This window comes from Acinonyx jubatus, chromosome X (genome assembly GCF_027475565.1).
Source record: "Acinonyx jubatus isolate Ajub_Pintada_27869175 chromosome X, VMU_Ajub_asm_v1.0, whole genome shotgun sequence".
NCBI lineage: Eukaryota > Metazoa > Chordata > Mammalia > Carnivora > Felidae > Acinonyx > Acinonyx jubatus.
The window spans coordinates 12776713-12798670 of NC_069389.1; the positions used below are offsets into that span (position 1 = coordinate 12776713).

General features: G+C 40.0%; 1 long non-coding RNA gene and 1 pseudogene across 1 annotated transcript in view; one reads left to right on the forward strand and one right to left on the reverse strand.

Moving 5' to 3' along the window:
• Positions 1 to 4754, reverse strand: part of LOC128311564 (uncharacterized) — a 253609-nt gene extending 248855 nt beyond the window's left edge. The window contains exon 1 of the long non-coding RNA XR_008290029.1: positions 3232 to 4754. This is a non-coding gene — a long non-coding RNA (uncharacterized LOC128311564). The remainder of the gene's footprint in view (positions 1 to 3231) is intronic.
• Positions 4755 to 11161: 6407 nt separating this feature from the next.
• On the forward strand, positions 11162 to 11609 carry LOC106982591 (60S ribosomal protein L36a-like; annotated as a pseudogene).
• Positions 11610 to 21958: the final 10349 nt, after the last annotated feature.

Sequence of the window (21958 nt, forward strand, 5' to 3'; positions counted from 1 at the left end):
AACAAAACCACAGGTCCAAAATGGCATCACTTAGGCCAAGTCACCAAACCAACGCCTAATATCTAACCTAATTACACTTGCAACCTCCTACAGAAATGTAGTCTTAACTGGTCAGGAATTTTCTGGTAAACACCAATGAGACAATTTGTCACATGGTCCTCTCCATCTCCCAAAGGAAGATGAGATAATCCACCCCCTAAAACCCCACTGTCCCCAAATGAAGGTGACCTCACCTGAAATAATTCTTTTTTCTATTTATGATTTCCCTGTCTTGCCTCTAAAAACCTTTCCCTTTTTGGAGCCCTTTGGAGCTCCCCTCTCCTTGCTACACAGGATGCTACCCAATTCATGAATCATTTAATAAAGACAATTACATCTTCACATTTACTCTGTTGAATTTCATTCTTTAACAGTTCTGTTTCACAACAGACATCCACTAATTAATTTTTGAGGATCTTCATAGCAAAGTAAACAGGCAAAGAATTGCAAAAAGAGCACTCCATTGTTTTTTGCAAGTCTGTCTCCAGAGTCTTTTTATTTAAACAGAAAAAGAATGCATTTCCTTTAAAAGAATAGTACTTTTGTTAATCAAAAATAGGGGATGAAAAAGTCATACTAGATCCAGTGAACCAACAGCCAGGCTTTGTTTCCAGCTAATTAAAAAGTAGAAAAGAACCTGGTTTCCATTCCATTATAATTGTGTTCCTTTTAACAACAGTGTGATAAGCTAAGGAATTATGACAAAATGCAATTACTTAATCTAATATTTTCAATAATTCCAATTGTGTTTGATTCTATTCTATACGTTTCCTAAAATACTTGCATTACTCTCAGGGCACCTGGGTGGCTCAATTGGTTAAACGTCCAACTCTTGATTTCAGCTCAGGTCATGATCTCACAGGTCATGAGTTCGAGCCCCACATCGGGCTCCTCATTGACCACACGGAGCCTGCTTGGGATCCTCTCTCTCTGCCCCTCCCCTGCTCCTGCTCTCCCTCCTTCTCTCTCTCTCTCTCTCTCTCTCTCTCTCTCTCTCTCAAAATAAATAAATAAAACTTTAAAAAAATATATCTGCATTACTCTCAACATTTTTACCTTATTATCAGGACCTTCGTAATTCCTTTTTTTTTAATGTTTATTTCTGAGAGAGAGAGAGAGAGAGAGAGAGCGTGAGTGGGGCAGAGAGAAAGGGAGACACAAAATCTGAAGCAGGCTCCAGGCTCTGAGCTGTCAGCACAGAGCCCGACACAGGGCTCAAAATCGTGAATTGCGAGATCACGACCTGAGCCAAAGTCTAACGCTCAACCGACTGAGCCACCCAGGCGCCCCAGGACCTTCATAATTCCTAAAGCATTGTTTTCTGGAATTTCACAAAAAAAAAATGTGTATGCATTTAACATTTCCAGCTGACCCCGCCAGGATTATTTAATTCTACAGGGGTACACACCTTTGACTGACTATGGTTCCAGTGACTAGGCTATTTTACAACTCTGTAAGTTTAGAAGTTAATTTGTAGAAAACTATCAGTAATGCAAATAACTGCCATTGATTGAAATGCAAATTAATTTTGTTGGGTAGAACTATAATTAATTTCTGCCCTATAGAAAGGATGACCTCAAATATTACATTTTATAGCATATAGAACAGCACTGTCATATATACATACATATAGTACCTATAAAAGACATATATATGTCATAATGCCATATATAAATATATAGATATATCACATGCCACATATATAATATCACTTTTTTTTTTAATTTTTTTAACATTTGTTTATTTATTTTTGAGATAGAGAGAGACAGAGCATGAACAGGGGAGGGGCAGAGAGAGGAAGACAAAGAATCTGAAACAGGCTCCAGGCTCTGAGCGGTCAGCACAGAGCCCAGTGCAGGGTTCAAACTCTCGGACCATGAGATCATGACCTGAGCCAAAGTCGGACGCTTAACCAACCAAGCCACCCAGGCGCCCCATGTAATTTTACATTTCTTAGCACCATGTTAAAAAAGGTAAAAATTTAAGAGATGAAACTCATTTAAATAATAGATTTTAACTTAATATATCCAAAATATTGTCATTTCAACAAGTAATCAACTTTTAAAATATTGAGATGTTTTATATTCTTTTTTTGTACACTAAATCTCCAAAATTCAATACATACTTTACATTTACAGCACATCTCAAATCATATTGGCCATAATTCAGTGCTCAATAGCCACATATGATTAGTGGCTACCATACTGGATGGTGCAGCTGTATAGTCTTTATTTGTTTGCATCAGTCTGGATGGTTCAATCACTACATCTGCTCATGCAAGTATTTGCCAGAACATTTTTGGTGTTAATCCTAGATACTTCTTCAGCACCTACTATATGCCTGGGTGTTCACTATTTACTAGGACAGGTATATAACTGCGTAATGGATGTCCCCTGCCATCAAAGAATAAGATGAGATAAGACGTATAATCCTTATAAATTTAGAAAACAAGACATCAAATAAATAAATTCTTAAATTCAGTGGACAACACATAAATGAATAATCAATACAGATAGGCATAGTCAAGGAGAAGGGAAGAAAGGAGCCAAGGATATTCAAAGCTTAATAAACAGGATGAGGAAGGAAAGGTGTAAGTTAGAGCTTAGACAAAACAAAAAGTCACTGGCCTGATTTTATCAGACTCTATTTATTTGGTTCAGATCATGGTTTTCATAATATATGGTTGCTCTTTGGTAAATAAAATAAAATAGCTTTAGAATGAAAATAGATCTTGTATTTTATATGTTATATGATCTCAACCCTGTTCTAAAAATGCACTTTGAATTTTTTTTTTAATGTTTATTTATTTTTGAGAAAGAGAGAGAGAGAGTGTGAGCAGGGGAGGGGCAGAGAAAGAGAGAGAGACACAGAATCCAAAGCAGGCTCCAGGCTCTGAGCTGTCAGCACAGAGCCTGAAGCAGGGCTGGAACTCAGGGACTGTGAGATCATGACCTGAGGCAAAGTTGGATGCTTAACCGACTGAGCCACCCAGGCGCCCCTACAAACGCACTTTAAAAGACAGGAAGAAAACACTCAAAAATGGCCCCTAGATAACTGGATTGATTATGGTAGGGTAGAGGATGATCCTGGCTTCTTTGAAGTTATATCCTTCATTTTTTCAATAATCATGTAATATTTTTATAGTTAGAAAAAATATATACTGTTTATAGTATGTAAAGAAGTTGCACTTACCTGATGGCTCCAGAAACAAGATTGTACTAAAAGGCATGTCTAACAATTCCCGTATGATCTCTTGATGTCTTAAAAACTAAAACAGGAGTCCAGGGCTTTTCATATCACATATTCCAGAACCACTGGCTATTGGAGTGATAAACTGTGGAGTAAGCTTTCATCCATTTTCCATGAATTTCATCTTACAACTGTGAGAAGAATCAAATATTAAAAAAAAGAGAGTCAAGTATTGCTCAAGTTAATGACTACCTAGGGTTGATTTTACTTTTGGAAAAGCAGCTTGCTAAAGGTGACTGCCTCATTGTTAAGTAAGGTTCATGGCTAATGGTTTTGACAAGTAAAGCTGTTCAAATGCCCAAGGTGGCTCACTTGATCACACATCCTCTGCTGGCCATGCAATTGATGGGAATTTTAAACACAGCTTTCATCTTTGACCTTTGTCTTTATGATTTAGTTCACAGAGTGAACTATTGTCATATCTTCCAGTTAACTTGACCAAATAGCTCTTGAAGAATAATTGGATCCTTTACCTTGCGCTTTGCCCACCCTACTTCTAGCACAATCATTAAGCATGTCTTATCCTTATTTGCTTTTGATATTTACTAATTACTATTAACCACTGTCCTTTGTCTACTTCATTCTCTCATTCTGATTCTTTCCACCTACTCAGCTATTTCTTGTCCTTCCCACATATTCTTCTGCTTTAGCCCAGTAGTTCCAAGTTGACTTCTTGAAATAAGCCTGGCACACTTTCAAAATGCTAGAATGTTTAGTAGATTTATAATGAGATGCTGTTTAAGTGTGGTAACTCCTTATCAATTAGTAAAGTTAACAATTTTTACTGATCAACCACTGTATTTTTGGATTTATGGAACTATTATAGGGAATTTTTTAAGCAAGTGTGGACCTAAAGAAGTCCTAAATAGCTTGCTTTTACTCATGCAGTCAAGCAGTGAGAAAAAAAAGTGTGAATTATAGCATAAGAATATATTTGAGTTCACTACATTGCTCTTTATGCTAATGAAAACAGTGAAAACAACCTAAATATCTAATAAGGAAATTGAGGGGAATTATATATATATCTAATCAGTAAAATATCATGCAGTTATTTGAATACTAATTGTGATGTCATTTGAGCAAATAGTTACCAGGAATAGCTTTTTAACATTACTTGCTTTTACATATATGATCCCACTCACTTTCCTGTCTCTGGATCGTTAATGATCCTTTGTGACCTGTATGAGATACTTTTTCTCTCCTCTCCCTGCCCCAAACCAATCTCCATGACTTCAAATCCAAATGCTACACATTTATCAACAAACATTTATTTAACAAGCACTTGTTGTGTACCTTGCCCGTTGGCACCTGCCCTCATGGGGCTCAGGGTCAAATAATCACACAAGTAAGTATATGATTACAAATGGAATGAGGACTGTCAAGTAAATAGTTATAAAAGAGAGTAATCCAGGGACAGCTTCCCTGTAGAAGTGACACCTGAGCTGGAATCAAAAATACAAGATGAAGCACTGGGGGGGGGGCGCGGGCAACGTGTGCTATGACCCTGTTACAGAAAATGCATGGTTTTTTCAGAGAATTGAAAAAAGGCCAGTTTGGCTGCGACACAGGGAAATGATGAGGAAGTACTTTGAGAAGAGGTGGAGAGGTAAGATTGTGACTATGTAAGACTGGAGTTTTTAACATAGGACAGTGGAAATCACTGAAGAATTTTAAGGTCAAGACATGGAGGGGTGATGTGATCCAACTTGCATTTTGAAAAGATGATAATGGCTTCAGTGTGGAGCCTGGATTGGAAAGAGACCAGGGTGGACACAGGGAGAACAATTAGGAGTCTACCACACTGGTCTGGGTGAGAGTTCTAGCTTGACCTGGGGAGCTGGCTGTAGAAACAGAGAAAAAGGATACAGATCTAAGAGGTATTTAAATGATACAGTTAGTAAGGCTTGATGACAGACCACAATAAAGAATAAAGGAAAGAAGTGGCTGGGATGACTCCTAGGTTTCTGTCTTGTGGAATCAAATGGACAGTGGTGTCATTCATTACAAGATAAGGTTGAGAATTGGTGATCATGAGTTTGGTTAAGTATGACCACCCCATCATGGACTTATAGATAATTACTGAAGTGCGCAGTGATAAATCAATTGTTGGTTGTAGTAGTCATGTGATCAATTTACAGAACATTTCCTTCATCAAGAAACTCGTAAGTTGTGGTGAGAGGGCAGGGGGGACTTCAGAAGCCATTTGAGGAGAAAATTATTCATACCCCTAAAAATCTGTGTCAAAAGCTTTAGGGTCATTAGATTAACTCAACTACAAGAAGTTGTCAACAGGTTCCCATGTAAATAATCTGTTTATTTCTCTGCATTCATAGCCTTCTCTTCCCACTGCTGGCCCCACTTAACTATCATTCAGAAACAAGGTCTAATCAGTATGGCTGGAGAATCTATGGAAGGCTTCATGAAATAAGAAGGCCCTGAGAGGGGTCTTGAAGAATGGGAAAACCTTCGGCAGAACAGGTATAAGAAGAAGAGTCAAGCACATTAGTGCTAAACAATGGAGCTGAGAAGTAGTATGAGGTCCAGAAGATGCTGAACTGGCCATAATAATAGGTTCAGCTGGGAGGAAGTGCAAGGTACAGTGTGGGGAGCTACATTAAAAAGGTTCTTAAATGTTTGATGCACGAGTTTAAATGTTATTCTGCAGTTGGTCACGAATCCGTGGTGCAATCCTCAATTGGATGGAAGGGGAGAAGGAAGAGAACAGAATATCGGCATCATAGATGGAACTCCTCCAAACTAATTATGGTCTCCCATTCTACAGTTGAGAACCATTGCTATAAGACAACAGCACTCAGATATACCCTTAAAGGCAGAGAAAAGCTCCACTGGGATTTAACAGAAGCAAAGTGGTAACTATAAGAAAGCAACACTCTCACTCTTTAGCTTCGTATTCACCTCTTTGTTATTCAATTTTGACAGCCTCGGGACTCCCCCACCCCCACCCCCCCACCCCACCCCCCACTCCACCCCCCACCCCACCCCCACACCCCGGCCAACATACTTTTCTCCTTCATTCTCTTTAGCTGAACAACAACTCAGAAAATCTTTTTCTTTGTATTTCCATGGCTCAGTGGAGACAGATTGACATTTTCCAAAATTACATTAGAAACTACTAGGAGAAATAAAACAAGAAGATAAGAATAGCACAAAATGAGTCAAAATTTCCCAAATAAAGATTTGGGGTCCAAAGTTCCCTAAGATAGGTAAGGTCATCAAAGCAGTGAGCCTGAGAGGTTCTGCTGTTATAAGAAGCATCTTCCAACCAGGAACCCCAATCTCTACATAAAAGGATGCAACTACATGGAGCTTACAACTTTTACTAAAAGCCTCTTTCCTCTCCAAGTTTCAGGCAACCCAAAATTCCCAGGAGCTTTTCCCCTGTCCTACCTGAGAAGCCACTCTCTCATCCATGCTGTCTAGTCCCACTATCCTTCCCCCTTGACTATTTATCCTTTCCACAAACCAACACACACATCACTTCCTTAAATATCACAAAGTCTGTGCTACAAACCACTATACCAATACACTTCGGTCTCCCTCTCATTCTTATTCTGTCTCTCTCTCTCTCTCCTTTCCCTTTTCAACCTGCACTTTTTTTTTGAAAACTCTGTTGCAAGAAAGAAAAGACCAAAAGCTGTGAATGTCATACTTTCACCTGAGAGTCACTCTTTCCAGTTCTTCATCTGACTCTAAGCTATGTGGTCACCAAGCTCTGCCTACTCTTCAGCACCCAGGAAAAAATGCCAATGTTCACAAATCCAACCTTATTCTTTTTCAAACCTCCCTTATCTGCTTGAGGCTTATGGCCAAGCTCCAAATCCCTGATGGAAGTACATACTACTTCACACATGAAGAAGGGCAGTGGTGACTGGAACCTCGAACACACAGTGAATGATACAGGTCATGTCCCCAAAGCCACCTGCTCTGCCACCCCTGAAATAACCCGCTCAACATAGTCTTCCTCCTCTCCTCCCAGCACTTCTACCATGTACGTGGAAAAGATATTATCATAGAATTCCACAACATAACAATTCCTTAACTTTAGGAATTAGCTGAAAGAAAGCTGGCAAACATTGAGAAGAAGGAAATAAGAGAGAAACTTAGGTAACTTGGTGGCAAAGGTCTGTTCAGAAAAGGCCCTCTAAATTTTTATGAACTTCCCTTCAGTGGACTTTTTCAGCAAAACGTATTAGAAAGTTATAGGAACTACAATGTCATCAGGAACTCTTAGTATTCACCTGGAAGTGAGGACAAAGTAGAGTGTCCTGCAGAAGACTGTAGTACTTGCAGCCAAGTTGAAAAGGGAACTCAACTCTTGTGGTGGATCATTTCCAAAGATGACCACCAAAAATCCCCTCCATCCCCGAACACATATACCACTCCTCACATCAAGAGGTGGAGCGTACTTTCCCCTGGACTGGTTTTATAACTTGCTTGGGTCAGCAGAATGACACAAAAGTGACATTCTAGTACTCCTAAGAACTACAAGAACTTCAAGGCCTTAAGAAGAGTTATAGTTTCTGCTTTTGTGTTTTTGGGAATCACCTGACAGGTTAAAAAAGCTCAAGCTAAATCACTAAATAAGAAGAGAGAGGCCTGGCCAGCCCCAACCATTCCAGCTGAGGCCAGACGTGTATTTGATACCATGTTAGACCTTCTCACCCCAGCTGAGCTCCCAGCTGAATGCAGCCAGCACCACATCTAGGAGAAGAACTGCCTAGTGGAGCCCAGCCCACTCACAGAAACCATCAGAAATAGGAAGTTGTGGGGCACCCGGCAGGCTCAGTCGGTTAAGCATCCAACTCTTGATCTCAGCTCGGGTCATGATCTCATGATTCATGAGTTCAAGCCCCCGTCAGGCTCTGTCTCTGCCCTTTTGTGCTCATGTGCATTCGCTAGCCCTCTGTCAAAAGAAATAAATAAACTTAAACAAAATAAATTAAAAAAAAAATAAGAAGTTGTTATTGTCTTAAGCCACTAAGTTTTGAGGGAGTTTGTTACACCGTAATACAGATAACTGGGATCTGTTTAACAGTTCAACCCATCTCAAAGTTATCAACAAATCTAGATCCCAGATAACCTCTTAATTTGTCCAGTTTTTATGTATGAACGGTCCTTTTGTTACTTGAGTCTTCTATATTGATCTCAACCATGAATTCCAGACAGTTCTGATTTCAAATATTATATCCCATAGTTCCCATAAGAATAGTTGAAGTTATTAGGGCTTACTTTGAGTTCAGAAACTCTGGCCACTTTATCTATATTATTTCCTTAATATAGTTAATGTTCTAACTTCCTCTTTGATTCTGAAGATACTCTGCATTTTGTTATTGGCCCGAATTTTAAATTTTACTTTCAAAATGTCCAGTGTCTGTATTTGCTGTGATACTTTCCCTTTGAATGTGTTTTGCAGGTTTATTCATGCTTTTCAAATGTAAATTCAATGTGAGAGCAATGTGTATTCAGACAATAGTATTCATCAGATGTCACCACTGAAATGAAAGGATTTTCAAAATATTCAGCTCTAATCCTTCTCTTCCTTACTCTACAGAATCTGAGACTTAATCAGTGCCAGTGACTTCAATTAGCATATGTAAAATGATGGCTCACAAAGCTAGACTTCCCCTTTGGACTTCTCTCCTGAGATTCAGATATAGTTCCAAATGCCCACCAGCTATCTCCACTTGGATGCTCCACAGGCTTTGAAACCTCAGTAGCTCCAAATGAAATTCACTGACTCTCAAAACTTACTCCTTTTTTTTTTTTTTAATGTTTATTTATTTTGAGAGAGAGCACAAGCAGGGGAGGGGCAGACAGGCAGGAGGCAGGGGGGGTGGGTAGAGAATGACTCTCAACCCGGCTCTGCACTATCAGCCCAGAGCCCAATACGGGCTCGAACTCAAAACACCAGATCATGACCTAAGCCAAAATCATGAGTCAGACGTTTAAACGACTAAGCCACCCTGGTGCCCCAAAACTTATTCTTCCTTAATCCTTCAGTCACTGAAAGACACCAACATTGTTCCAGAAATCTGGTATATGGGTCTCCCCACCAGACCAAGAGCCCTAAGTCCCATTCATCTCCGTATCTCCAAATCCTAGCACAGGACCTAGTATATTATAGCACTTGCTAAGCATTTTTTTCAATTAATAATTAAATAAAAACTGGTTCATTATGGTTCTGGTTACCCCAATAAGAAAGATTGGCCCTTGTCTGACCCAACTAAATGTGTCAATACTTTCAGCACCATCTAGTTGCGTCCAAGGCAAGACTTTGTGAAGGACCTTATCACCACCAGCATAAAGAGTGAAAACGAAGTGAGCCACCATAGGCCACATATGCTTGGGAAAATCTTAGCCTCAATATGCCCATGATGTACAGCCTTTTTTACCAGGACTAAAAAAGTTCATTTGAACAGGTTACATGATGGACCCACTGCCTCAATTCCCAAGCCCCTAGTGGACTGGCACTCTGGTCTAAGCAAAGCATATCACCTTCCTAATTACAGGAATGAGAGACCTTTTCCTGGTCATTCATGCTGCCATGTCCCCAATGTATTCTTGTGCTTCACAGCTTCACAATATCAAATGGCTCTACCTTTTGAAAAACAAGCTTTTAACTTGATTCTGTTTCTGGTTGAAAATTTGAGCCAGTTCCAAGAATTCAATGTCAACTCAGTTCAAATCTATGGTTTCTTTTTTTTTTTCTTTAAGTTTGTTTATTTATTTATTGGGGGGGGGGGGAGACTTGCAGAGAGAGGAGAGAGAGAATCCCAAGTAGGCTGTATGCTGACGGTATGAAGCCCGATATGGGGCTCAATCCCACGAACAGTGAGATCATGACCTGAGTTGAAATCAAGAGTCGGACACTCAACCATCTAGGCCACCCAGGGGCCCCAAATCTATGGTTTCTTTTTTATTTTTTTTTAACATTTATTTTTGAGAGAAAGAGAGAGACACAGCACAAGCAGGGGAGGGGCAGAGAGACAGGAAGACACAGAATCCGAAGCAGGCTCCAGGCTCTGAGCTGTCAGCACAGAGCCCAATGTGGGGCTCAAACTCACGAACCACAAGATCATGACCTGAGCTGAAGTCGGACACTTAACCAACTGAGCCACCCAGGCACCCCATCTTTAAGGCACTGTGTTGTAGACATTAAGTGCTCTTTGTTGTTGGGTCATGTATACAAACCCAAATCCAGCCTGGCTCATTATGTCCCCCTTTCTCTCTGTGTAGCTCTGTAAGTCCAACCTGCTTCAAAGCCAAACCACTCTGGGTCATACGCATTTTGAGTGTGTCTTTGTAGCCTAAGTGTCTTTCATTCTCTTGGTACAGTCATGAGTGACAGCTTTGTGGTCAATGTATTTTTTTTAATGTTTATTTATTTTTGAGAGAGTGACACAGAGTGCAAGCGGTGGAGGGATAGAGAGGGAGGGAGACACAGAATGCAAAGCAGGCTCCAGGCTCTGAGCTGTCAGCACAGAGCCCGACAGGGGGCTCGAAATCACAAACTGAGATGATGACCTGAGCCTAAGTTGGATGCTTAACTGACTGAGCCACCCAGGTGCCCCTGTAGTCAATATTTTTAAGATTTATGTCTATGATAACTGCTTTTATATTTCAGATTAATTTATAGCATCTTAATAAGTTATTTGATCTGGCAATTTCTTTGTGAAATCAAGCACATCCTCACATATGCATGAGATATCTGCTGGGTTTATAATTCTAGACTCTTAAAAGTAACTCTATTTTTCATTCAAATACGTTTGCTTTTCTGGAGTTTTGGGTGATTATAATGGGTTCATTCAAAATATTCATTCTTGCTTTTCCATGCTGATAGCGCTCTCAAAACATGGTGAACATTCCTAAAACCTGCTGGACTCTCTGTAAGAAGTGTGGCAAGTACCAACAACACAAAGTGACACAATACAAGAAGGGCAATGACTCTCTGTATGCCCAGAGAAAGCAGCATTATGACAGGAAGCAGAATGGCTACAGTGAGCGGATTAAGCCGATTTTCTGGAAAAAAAACAAAAACAACAAAGAGGGTTATGCTGAGGATTGACTGTATTGAACCCAACTACAGATGTATGAAAATGCTGGCTATTAAAAGATGCAAGCATTTGGAATTGAGAGGACATAAGAAGAGAAAGGGCCACATGATCCATTTCTAAGCTTCATATTTCACTTTATTATGAAGACAATAAGATCTTGAGGTTATGTTCAAACCAAAATAAAAAAAAATACTCTTTATTAAAACAGCACTTCCCATTTTTATAAAATTTGAATAAAAAAAGGAAATTTAATCTCCTTGAAAGCAATGTTGGCATTAAAATTCATTATATTCATTTACATAATTATGGGGAAAACTCAGCAAAAACTACCAATCTACTTAACATCTTGAGTTTGATGAAGCACATTAGAACATGAAACACAATACATTGGAACATGAATACACAGTCAAAAGACAGGTCCTTTCATTACTAGACTGTTAGACAACTTCGATAACAAATCTTATCACCCTCTCCTCATCCTTTGCCTTTCCATACGTAGTCTACAAAACTATGCAATTGTAAACTGAACTAAACACATTAGCAGTTTACATGAGAATGGATAAAGCTCAAGTATCAGCAAATAACAACTGAGTTTAGCAAATGTTTTCATTAAATTTTAAAAGTAATCTTTAGATCTATAAATTTAATGCACTTCCTATCAAAATCCCAACTGCCTTTTTTTTTTTGCAGAAGTTAACAAACTGATACTAAAATTCATAAACCATAATAACCAAAACAATCTGGATAAAAAGAACAAATCTGGAGAATTCACACTTCCCAATTTCAAAATTTACTGCAAAGTTATAATAATCAGGACAGAACTGGCATATGGAGATAGATAGATAGATAGATAGATAGACAGACAGACAGACAGGTAGATAGATAATGTTTTTAATGTTTATTTATTCTGAAGGGGGGAGGAGGTGCAGAGAGAGAGGGACAAAGGATCCAAAGCAGGCTCTGTGCTGACAGCAGAGAGCCCAGTGTGGGCTCACAAACCGTGAGATCATGACCTGAGCCTAAGTTGGACACCTAACTGACTGAGCCACGCAGGTGCCACATAGTCAAGTGATTTTTTACAAGAAATAGCAAGACAATTCAGTGGAGAAAGATAGTCTTCTCAACAACTGGTGCTGGGACAACATGCAAAAGAGTGATGCTGGATCCCTACACTCTATGGAAAATTAACTTAAAATGGATCATAGACCTAAATGTAAAAGCTAAACCTACAAAACACTTAGAAGCAATCATAAGAATACATCTTCATGCCCTCTGGTTAGGAATGATTTCTCAGATAGAACACCAAAAACACAAGAGACAAAAGAAAAAATAAATCGGACATCATCCAGATTAAAAATTGTGTACTTTAAAGGACACCATCAAAATAGCAAAAAGACAACCCACAAAATAAAACATTTGGAAAAGACATATCTGACTGGTATCCAGAATATGTAAAAAAAACTCTTACTACTCGATAATAAAAAGACTAATAACTAAAAACATGGGCAAAGGATTTGAATAGACATTTTTCCAAAAAGGATATACAAATGACCAATAAATACATGACATGATGCTCAAGATCATTAGTCATCAGGGAAATACAAATCAAAACCACTATGAGATATCACTTCATACCACAAGGATAGCTAAAATCAAAAAGATGGACAATAACAAGTGGTGTAAAGGATATGGAAAAAATTGGAACCCTCATACACTGCTGATGTTAATATAAAATGCTTAATATAAAATACTTATTCTTCAAAAAGCTAAAAATTGTATTGTCATATGATCCAGAAATTTTACTCCAAGGTATATTTCCAAGAGAAATGAAAACATAAGTCCACATAAAAACTTGCACACAAATGTTCACAGCCCTATATCAAAATGACCAAAAAGTGGGATACCTGGGTGGCTCAGTCAGTTGAGCATCCGACTCCTGATTTCGGCTCAGGTCATGATCTCACGGTTGTGAGATGGAGCCCTGCATCGGGCCCTGCATCAAGCCCTGCATCTGGCTCTGCACTGGGCATGGAGCCTGCTTAAGATTCTCTCTTGCCCTCTGCCCCCCCCCACCCCGAATAAAAAATAAAAAAATGTTTTTTAAGATAACCAAAAAGTGGAAACAACCTAAATGCCCATCAACTGATAAATGAATTAAGATTTGGTACATCCACTCTTTAGCGTTCTTGGGCCCAATTCCAATATGTGCGTTGGGGGGGGGGGGGAAGGGAGGAGGGTTCCCACAGAACACTAAGCAATTCTTAGACACCCTGCTGGTACTCAACTCAGTTCTCATGTTATGGAAACTGATCTGGATCACCCTGCAGAAGAACCAAGTGGCACTCAGAGATCTTGGAAGGCAGGAGGTTTATTTTACACCCGTGAGTTCAGAGGAGATCATTCTCCAGAGATCTGAGCCCAGAGCATCAACAGAGGGGACCATTTATAGTCTGTTACTTCCGAATCCCTCATTAGTAGTAATTTGGCACCTGTGGCAAGCAGGGTGGGAAGAAGAGCCCAGAAGGGGTGTCTTCTGACAAGGACTGGAATTCCCCTATCAGTCCTGTCGGCCATCTTATAACAGATTTTTCCCTATCAATGTCTACCCCAAGATAGCTTCAGATTCCACAGGTTAAGTGTTCAGTCCTGCCTCCCCACCCACTTCAGACAGCATTTGCAACCCCAGGTCGTTATCTATGCTTCTGACCGACTGGCTACAGATTGGAGGCTCTAACAATCCCCTCCAACTCAGGATGCCAATCGCCAAGTCTGAGTTGTTCCAGGTACATCTGACCAACTGGCTATAAATTAGAGGCTTCCATGACTTCCTCAGAAGTTAACTGAAAGAGGTTTAATTAATTTGCTAGAGCAGCACATAGAACAGAGCAAAATATTTTTTTTTTACTAGATAGCCAGTTCATTATAAAAGGATGTAACTCAAGTGCAGCCAGATGGAAGAGATGCATGGGGAAAGGGTGCAGAGTGACCATGCTCTCTCCAAGCTTACCACTCTCACAGCACCCCTGCTTATTCATCAACCCAAAAACTCTCTGAACCCTGCACCTCCTTTCAGATTTTCATGAAGGCTTCATTATACAGGCATGAACAATTAAGTCACTGGCTATTGCCAATTGATTCAACCTCCATGGCCTCTCCTCTCCCCAGAGATCAATGGGTGGGACTGAAAGTTCCAACCCTCCAATCACATGGTTAGCTTCCCTGGCAACCAGCCCTCATCCTTAAAGGTTTTCCAAAATCCACCTCATTAACATAACAAAGGACAGCCACCTTTATCACTCTCTTCACTTAGGAAATTCCAAAGTTGTAGGAGCTCTGTGCCAGAAATGGGGGATGAAGACCAAATATATATCTATTACAAATCACAATATCATTTCCATACAGTGGAATATGATTTGGCAATAAAAAGAATAAAGTACTGATAGGTAAACTTTGAAAACATTATGCCAAGTGATAAATGATATTCAGTCACAAAACACATACTATATGATTCCATTGATCTGAAATGTCCAGAATAGGCAAATCCATAGGGACAGAAAGTAGATTAGTGGTTCCTTAGGGCTGGTGTGGGGGTGGGGGGTGAGAGACAGACTGGGGTAGGAGTGGGGACTGACTGTTAATAGGTTCCAGGTTTCTTTTAGGCAGAATGAAAATTAGATTGTGATTATGGTTGCCCATCTTGTGAATATAACAAAAAAAATCATACACTTTACATAGGTGAATTCTATGGTATGTGAATTATATCTCAATATAGCTGTCAAAAAATTAAAAAATAAAAGTAATCATCCCACCTCATGTCAAAATTCATTATGAAACCTGAATTGGGGAGCCTGAATTAAGAAAGTTTTATGAACTGCCTTTTTTCCCCCTCAATAGTTTTGATCTGTAGCTGAACATTTTGTAACTGAAATGCCTGCTAAATTAATCCTATTTCTCTCCCCAAGGCAAATTTCATCAAATTTCCCTTCGATTCTTCTTTCCCCAATAAAGACCAGTATTTTTGTACTTAAAAGATGCAATTCCCAAATGACTCATCACTTATCTCCTGGGTAGCAAGCAGTTTTGCCACAAGAAACCATTTTTCCTTTGTTTCAGAAGACCTGGCCAGCCTGCAATCTACATTCTGCTTCCTAATAGACTGCCCAGAGAATATTTCTTTACTTCTATTGGGAAAATTTGTAAAAAACTTCGAAATGGACCAAACAAAATTATTTTCTGGGTGTCCCATCTGGTGCACCCTTCCAGGTTATCTGATTCCATGGGAGCTCAGGCCTTTTAAGGTCTTTGAGCTATTTTACAACTCTGTAAATTGTTGAAAAATGATAATGATGTAAGTGATTCACATCCATCAAAATGCAAATGAATAGTTTAGTGGATGGAATGGATTATTGCCTGTGGATGCTGACCAGTTTTGCATCTGATAGGGAAAAATCTGTTATATGATGGCCAACAGGACTGATAGGGGAATCCCAGTCCCTGCCTGAAGACTCCCTTCCGGGGTTCTTCTTCCCACCCTGCTTGCCACCCATGCCAAATTACTACTAATGAGGAATGCAGAAGTAACAGACTATAAATTGTGCCCTCTGCTTATGCTCGGGACTCAGACCTCTGGAGAATGATCTCCTCTGAGCTCACTGGTGTAAAATAAAACCTCCTGCCTTTCAAGATCTCTGAGTGCCACTTGGTTCTTCTGCCGGGTGGTCCAGACCAGTTTCCATAACACATCTATTTCTAAATTCTTGGAAGTCTTGGGGCTCAGGGCAGGCTGCCCCAAGAAATGCCACAGCGGCATATTGATTGAGTTAAAGTTATTTCAGAAACAGCCAGTGCAAGAACACTCTGACCCTCCTGTCCCTCCAGAAAGGAGGAAAGAGTGTCTCATGTGAAAGGTACCCTTCCTGGACCAGGAGATAAAGAGACATCCTTATCATCAGAGATGGGAATTCAGAGCCAAAGAAGCTTATATAAACAAACCTCGTCACTTTATTTTTTTAATGTTTATTTATTTTTTGAGAGGTGGGGGGAGGGGCAGAGAGAAAGGGAGACATAGGATCTGCAGCAGGCTCTGTGCTGTCAACACAGAGCCCAACACGGGGCTCAAATTCATGAACCGTGAGACGATGACCTGAGCCAAAATGGGACACTTAACTGACAGAGCTACCCAGGTACCCCAAAAACCTTGTTACTTTAGCTAATTTATTAACCCAGCCTAAATTCTATTTAGAATTCCTTATTAATTGAAGCTCCCAAGTATAAGTTTGCTTTGTCCTAACAAGTCCTTACAGATCTTCATCTAATGTCTGCCTGCACCGGTCACTTGTGTTAAAAAGAAAATTTGGTCAAAATTTGGTCAAATTTTCCTCCATGACAGCAAATCAAGCCTATTACAGTTTCAACCTATCCCAGGAATGTGATCTTTTAAAAAGTCAATGTGAAATTTCCTGATGAGCACTTGCATGATAATGTATTTTATTTCAATAATATATCCAAAATATTATTTCAACATGTAATCAATATAAAAATTATTGAGATACTTTCCCTTTTTTAAACTAAATCTTTGAAATCCAGTGTGTATTTTGCACTTATAGCACATTTGAATCCAGACTAGCCACAGCTCCAGTGCTCAATAGCCACATGTGGCTCCTGGCTACAATATTGGACAACGTGACCGTGAAAGAGAAAGGACCGTTGTATAATAACCTCTCATTCACTGTGTTCCATTTAGTGGCAGAACTAGGACTCTATAGAAATCAGAGACTGAGGCTAGCAGGAGTGAGCCATGAGAGAGAAATCATCTTAAAGGCAGCCGGAAGCCAGCCCTTATCTTAAAGATAATTGTATTTACCCAGCCCTACTATCTGGGCCACATCTGGTCTGTTAAAACCCAACATGGATTCGTACATTCTACTGTGTCAGAACAAATTGTACTTCCTGATTACTTTATTTTCCCCTGTTATTCCTTCTATAAATCTCTCTTTTAAAATAAGAAAATAATTTCTCACTCATTCTGCTTGCTATGCTGTGAGCAATGAAGTCCTCTGTCTCTGATCTTATGTCTTCTGGCAGCCTCTATGAAACTGTGGCAAGCTAGTTCATTAACTTGCAAGAAGGGTAAAATGTCAGAGCCTGAATTTGACAATACCGTCCCATCCTTCAATATCTCCAAGGTAACTTTATTAACCTCTAAGAGCTCTCAACACTTCTTGTTTCCACTCGGCCTGGAGCATTTGCCCTACGGGATATTTTGGTTTAGTTTCGCACGTGTTTATATTTTAACATCTCCAATCTCCCCACTCCATGTTGCTCTATGCACAATATTCACTGAAATGTTTGCTGACACATTCATTTTTGTCCCATACATGTGAAACCTCAGAGAATTTTTACACCACGTGAAGATGGAGACCTACCTGCCCCCTTTCCATCTTCAGGTGTGATGATGGGGCACAGTCGGCTCACCTCCTCTCATGCACTATTTCTTTCCTCCTTCACCCCCGCTCTCCTTTACTTTCCCTTTCACCTCTAGCCACTTACTACACTTTCATTTTCATAACACGAAAACAGATCAAACTGGTGAAATCAAGTCCACTGAATCTGGAGCTATGGGATATAGAAGCTAAAGAAGATCACTTTTTAATGGCACCAATGAATGCCTAAAACACATGTGTCTTCAGATAGCCTCAGGAAAAAATTTCTTTCCTTCACCAACGCAAATCTCTTTAGAAGAAGGCTGCACTAACATGACTAAAGTTAAAAGATCTCCAGTTCTTTTCATCATAGGAAAAATGAATAATTATGGCATGAGTCCATTAACAGATGCAGAATATTAACCACGCTATTGCAAGTAATCACACCAGAAATTTTCAATTATTTTAACCTACCCTCTACATAAAATTGGAAAAGATACAGAAATAATCTTTCATTAGGTGGGGTACCTGGTAAGCAGCTCAGATTAATCTATAATATCAAAACATTATAGTTCAACTTAGTGGCACAGAAATGCTCTCAGACCACAGAATGTACCTATAATGTTCCCAAGAGGGTAGCCAGATACACAGCCTGTGGAAAAGAAGGCAGCAGCAACAGAGTTAATATCATGCCTAACCAAGCACCAGACAGCTTAGAGTGTGTCCAGATCCACATAAGTCACCGTTCCCGATGGCACGTATGTCTCTGTGGCAGAGTAGTCCTAATGAGTCCTGATCTCATTTGTAGTGAACATTTGTTTTTTTTTTTGACTACACAGCTTCCAAACACCCTGCCTTTTGTGGGTAGCCCTCTGATTGACAGGTCCTGGCCTCCAACCATGAAGTCTAGAGAAGTACTGCTCTACTTGGTAGCACACTGTTTAATAAAGCTGACACTTTTTCCATAGATACTTTTTCTCAATAGAGAAAGCACTAAAGTGTTTTACATTCTAGCACAAGGTCTTTGCCTCATCACAAAATAAAAACAATTAGTCCACAGCCTGGCACCAAGTCTGTAGACTACACTTTGAGAAGCACAGTCTGGGACCATGTATTTCCTCTCCCAGCACACTGCTAGCTGTGTAGATGCACATGACCTAAATTCAACAACCAGATGCTCCTATCTGGGCCTTCGAGTCCTGAAGAAGAGCAACAAAGATGCAGGGACAGTTGAGAAGGTATACACGGTCATGTGAACATTTTCAAAAGACCTGCAGTAGTTTCAGCATTGGGAATCCATAGCTGGCAGCAACATCACGTGCTCAGACGTGGGACAGCAGTGGTACACTAAACAGACTAGAGCATGCCCCACCACGTTCTCCATTCGTAGCCTCTCTTGGTTCCCGTTGTTTTCTGAGCCTGGTTCTCCAGGCTGCCTATCATTTCTGGGAGCTACTCAAGAACCTTCAATGAATTCCTTTTCTGGTGAAGTGAGTCAACAGAGAATTTTGTTGCCTACACCCAGGAAACTTGACTGATAAACCCTTCACATTCCAATCAAATGAATGATGATGCCTGTTTCCATACTAAGCTCACCAAGCAATTTTCTCATTGTAATTTGGCTTCTCACATGTTAACTAGAAAGCTTGGGGCCTCTTGGTAACTATATTTCCCACTGAAAATTAATTGGAATTTAGGTTTTAAATTTCAGGTGATGAGTAGGGATAATGTGAGTCCACTTCAAAAAGAAAGATCGGGATGCCTGGGTGGCTCAGTCGGTTAAGTGTCCAACTCCTGATTTCAGCTCAGGTTGTGATCTGGTGGTTCATGAGTTTCAGCCCCACATTGGGCTCTGCACAGAGAGTGCCTGCTCAGGATTCTCTCTCTCTCCCTCTCTCTCTGCCCCTCTTCCTCTCTCTCTCTCAAAATAAATTAATTAATTAAAAAAAAAAAAAGATCTACTCCAAAAGATGACAAACATGGATTTCATATCCTACAACGCTGACACCCAGAAGGTGAGTTCTGGCAAATTCACCACATTAAGGGCATCCTATGGAGACCTGGCCTGAACAGCCACCCAGCTCTGCCCAGGTGACCCCCTTCTGCAGAGTTATAACTACCCTCTGACACCTGGAGTTCAGTTATCCCTATGGCTTTCTTACAGAGTTATTGCAGCCTGAGTCAAACTTATTAACAATCTACTAAATTTCAAACAGGCAATAGACTGAACAGGTTCAAATTAAGCTCTCAGAAGTTCATAGCTTGCCAGCAAGGTAACTTATGAATCTTGAAATGAACTGTGCACATGCATCACATCTGCATAGTTCCCCATTTATCACCAGTAAGCATCCCATACTAAAACCATATGGAAAGAAATCATCAGAGAGCAATCTGTGTCTCCATATTGACCATACCTCATTAATTTCTGGCTTGATTCTCTTTAACTTGTATTATTAAATATTTGCTTATTGGCTTCATTTCTTTAAACATGAGTAATGATAATAATTATATCACCTTATATTTATGGAGTCGTTTATCGTTTTCAGAGAATTTTCTAACCTAGTGTCTCAGTTGATCCTCACAATGATCCCTAGGAGAACGTTTAGCTTTTCTGATGAATGAAAAAAAACAGATCATCCTGGGTCATACAACTACTAGGTAGCTGAATACGGCTTTGAACCTACATCTTTCAAACTCCAATAAGCCAGTACAGTGGAGGTTTCTGCCATTACCTGGAAAATCTATAACAATTTTATATTGCATAAGCATTACTTTATCCAAAATATCTGGATAAAGCGCCTCCAAAATGCTGTTCTAATATTACCCCTCCACTTTCAATAAAGGTATTGGGCAAAGAAACTGGTGTTGTCATCTTCTAAAAACAACAGGGTGCTTGGGTGGCTCAGTTGTTAAGCATCTGACTTCAACTCAGGCCATGATCTCACAGTTCTGAATTTACAACCCACATTAGGTGAGCTTGAGCCCTACTTCAGGTGAGCTCTGCTTCTCTCTCTTTCTCTCTCTGCCCCTCCTGGGATTCTCTCTCTCTCTCTGCCCCTCGCTCACTTGTGCCCTCTCTAAATAAATAAATAAATAAATAAATAAACAAACAAACAAAATATAAACAAATACCAAAAAACTTTCTACAAGACAAATCTTAAACCTCCAAATAAGTAAACTTTGGATCTAACAATGCTTTTAAGAAGTCAACTCTTGGAGGCAAACCATAAGAGACTCTTAAATACAGAGAACAAACTGAGGATTGCTGGAGGGGTGTTGGGTTGGGGGTTGGGGGAAATGGGTGATGGGCATTAAGGAGGGCACTTGTTGGAATGAGCAATGGGTGTGATGTGTAAGTGATGAATCACTAAGTTCGACTCCTGATGAGAAGTGAAGCCAGCAAGAGAACATAAAGAAGGTCAGCCAGATGTCCAAGGCAGGATACCCCACCTTGCATGCTTTTGGCTTCTGTCATCTTGCTTGCCTCTCGCATCAGCCAACTGCCCATGTAACACAACCGATAGTGCCCCCCTCCTTTTTTCCCTTGAGCCCCTGCAGTCCCACCCACCTGTGCAGCCGATAGCAAGTTTCCAAGTACCCAAAAGCTAGCCATAAACAAAGGCCAGTGCCAGAACCCAGGCTCAGCCTTTGGAGGTGACTCTGCTGGACCGGCACCAGTGGGAAATAAACAGTCTTTTCTGATTCTCCGAATGTGTGTCGCTGGTCTCTTCCTATGTGCCGAGTATTGCTGTAACAGTGAAACCGTTATTACACTATATATGTTAACTAACTTGGATTTAAATAAAATGAAAAAAAGAAAAAAAAAAAAGAAGTCAACTCTTAGTTTTAATGTTTTGTACTCCTCTGACCCTGTAGGATCACATCTCCATCATCAGGGAAATATCAGCACAGTTGTTACAGCTTGCATAGTGCTCTTCCATGCATTTTGTTAAATTCTTACAAGTACCTCATGTGGTGGTATATCGTACAAGTATTTTTATCTCCATTTTGCAGATGAGGAAATCAAGGCTCATGGTGATCAAAGGTCTTTCTCAAAACGACTCATCTCGGAAATTCTAGGGCCACAACCCATTCAAATTTCAGTACTGCCATCCCTCCCCACACCCACACCTATAAAGCAATAAAGACCTTCACGTAAACCCCACTGGGCAC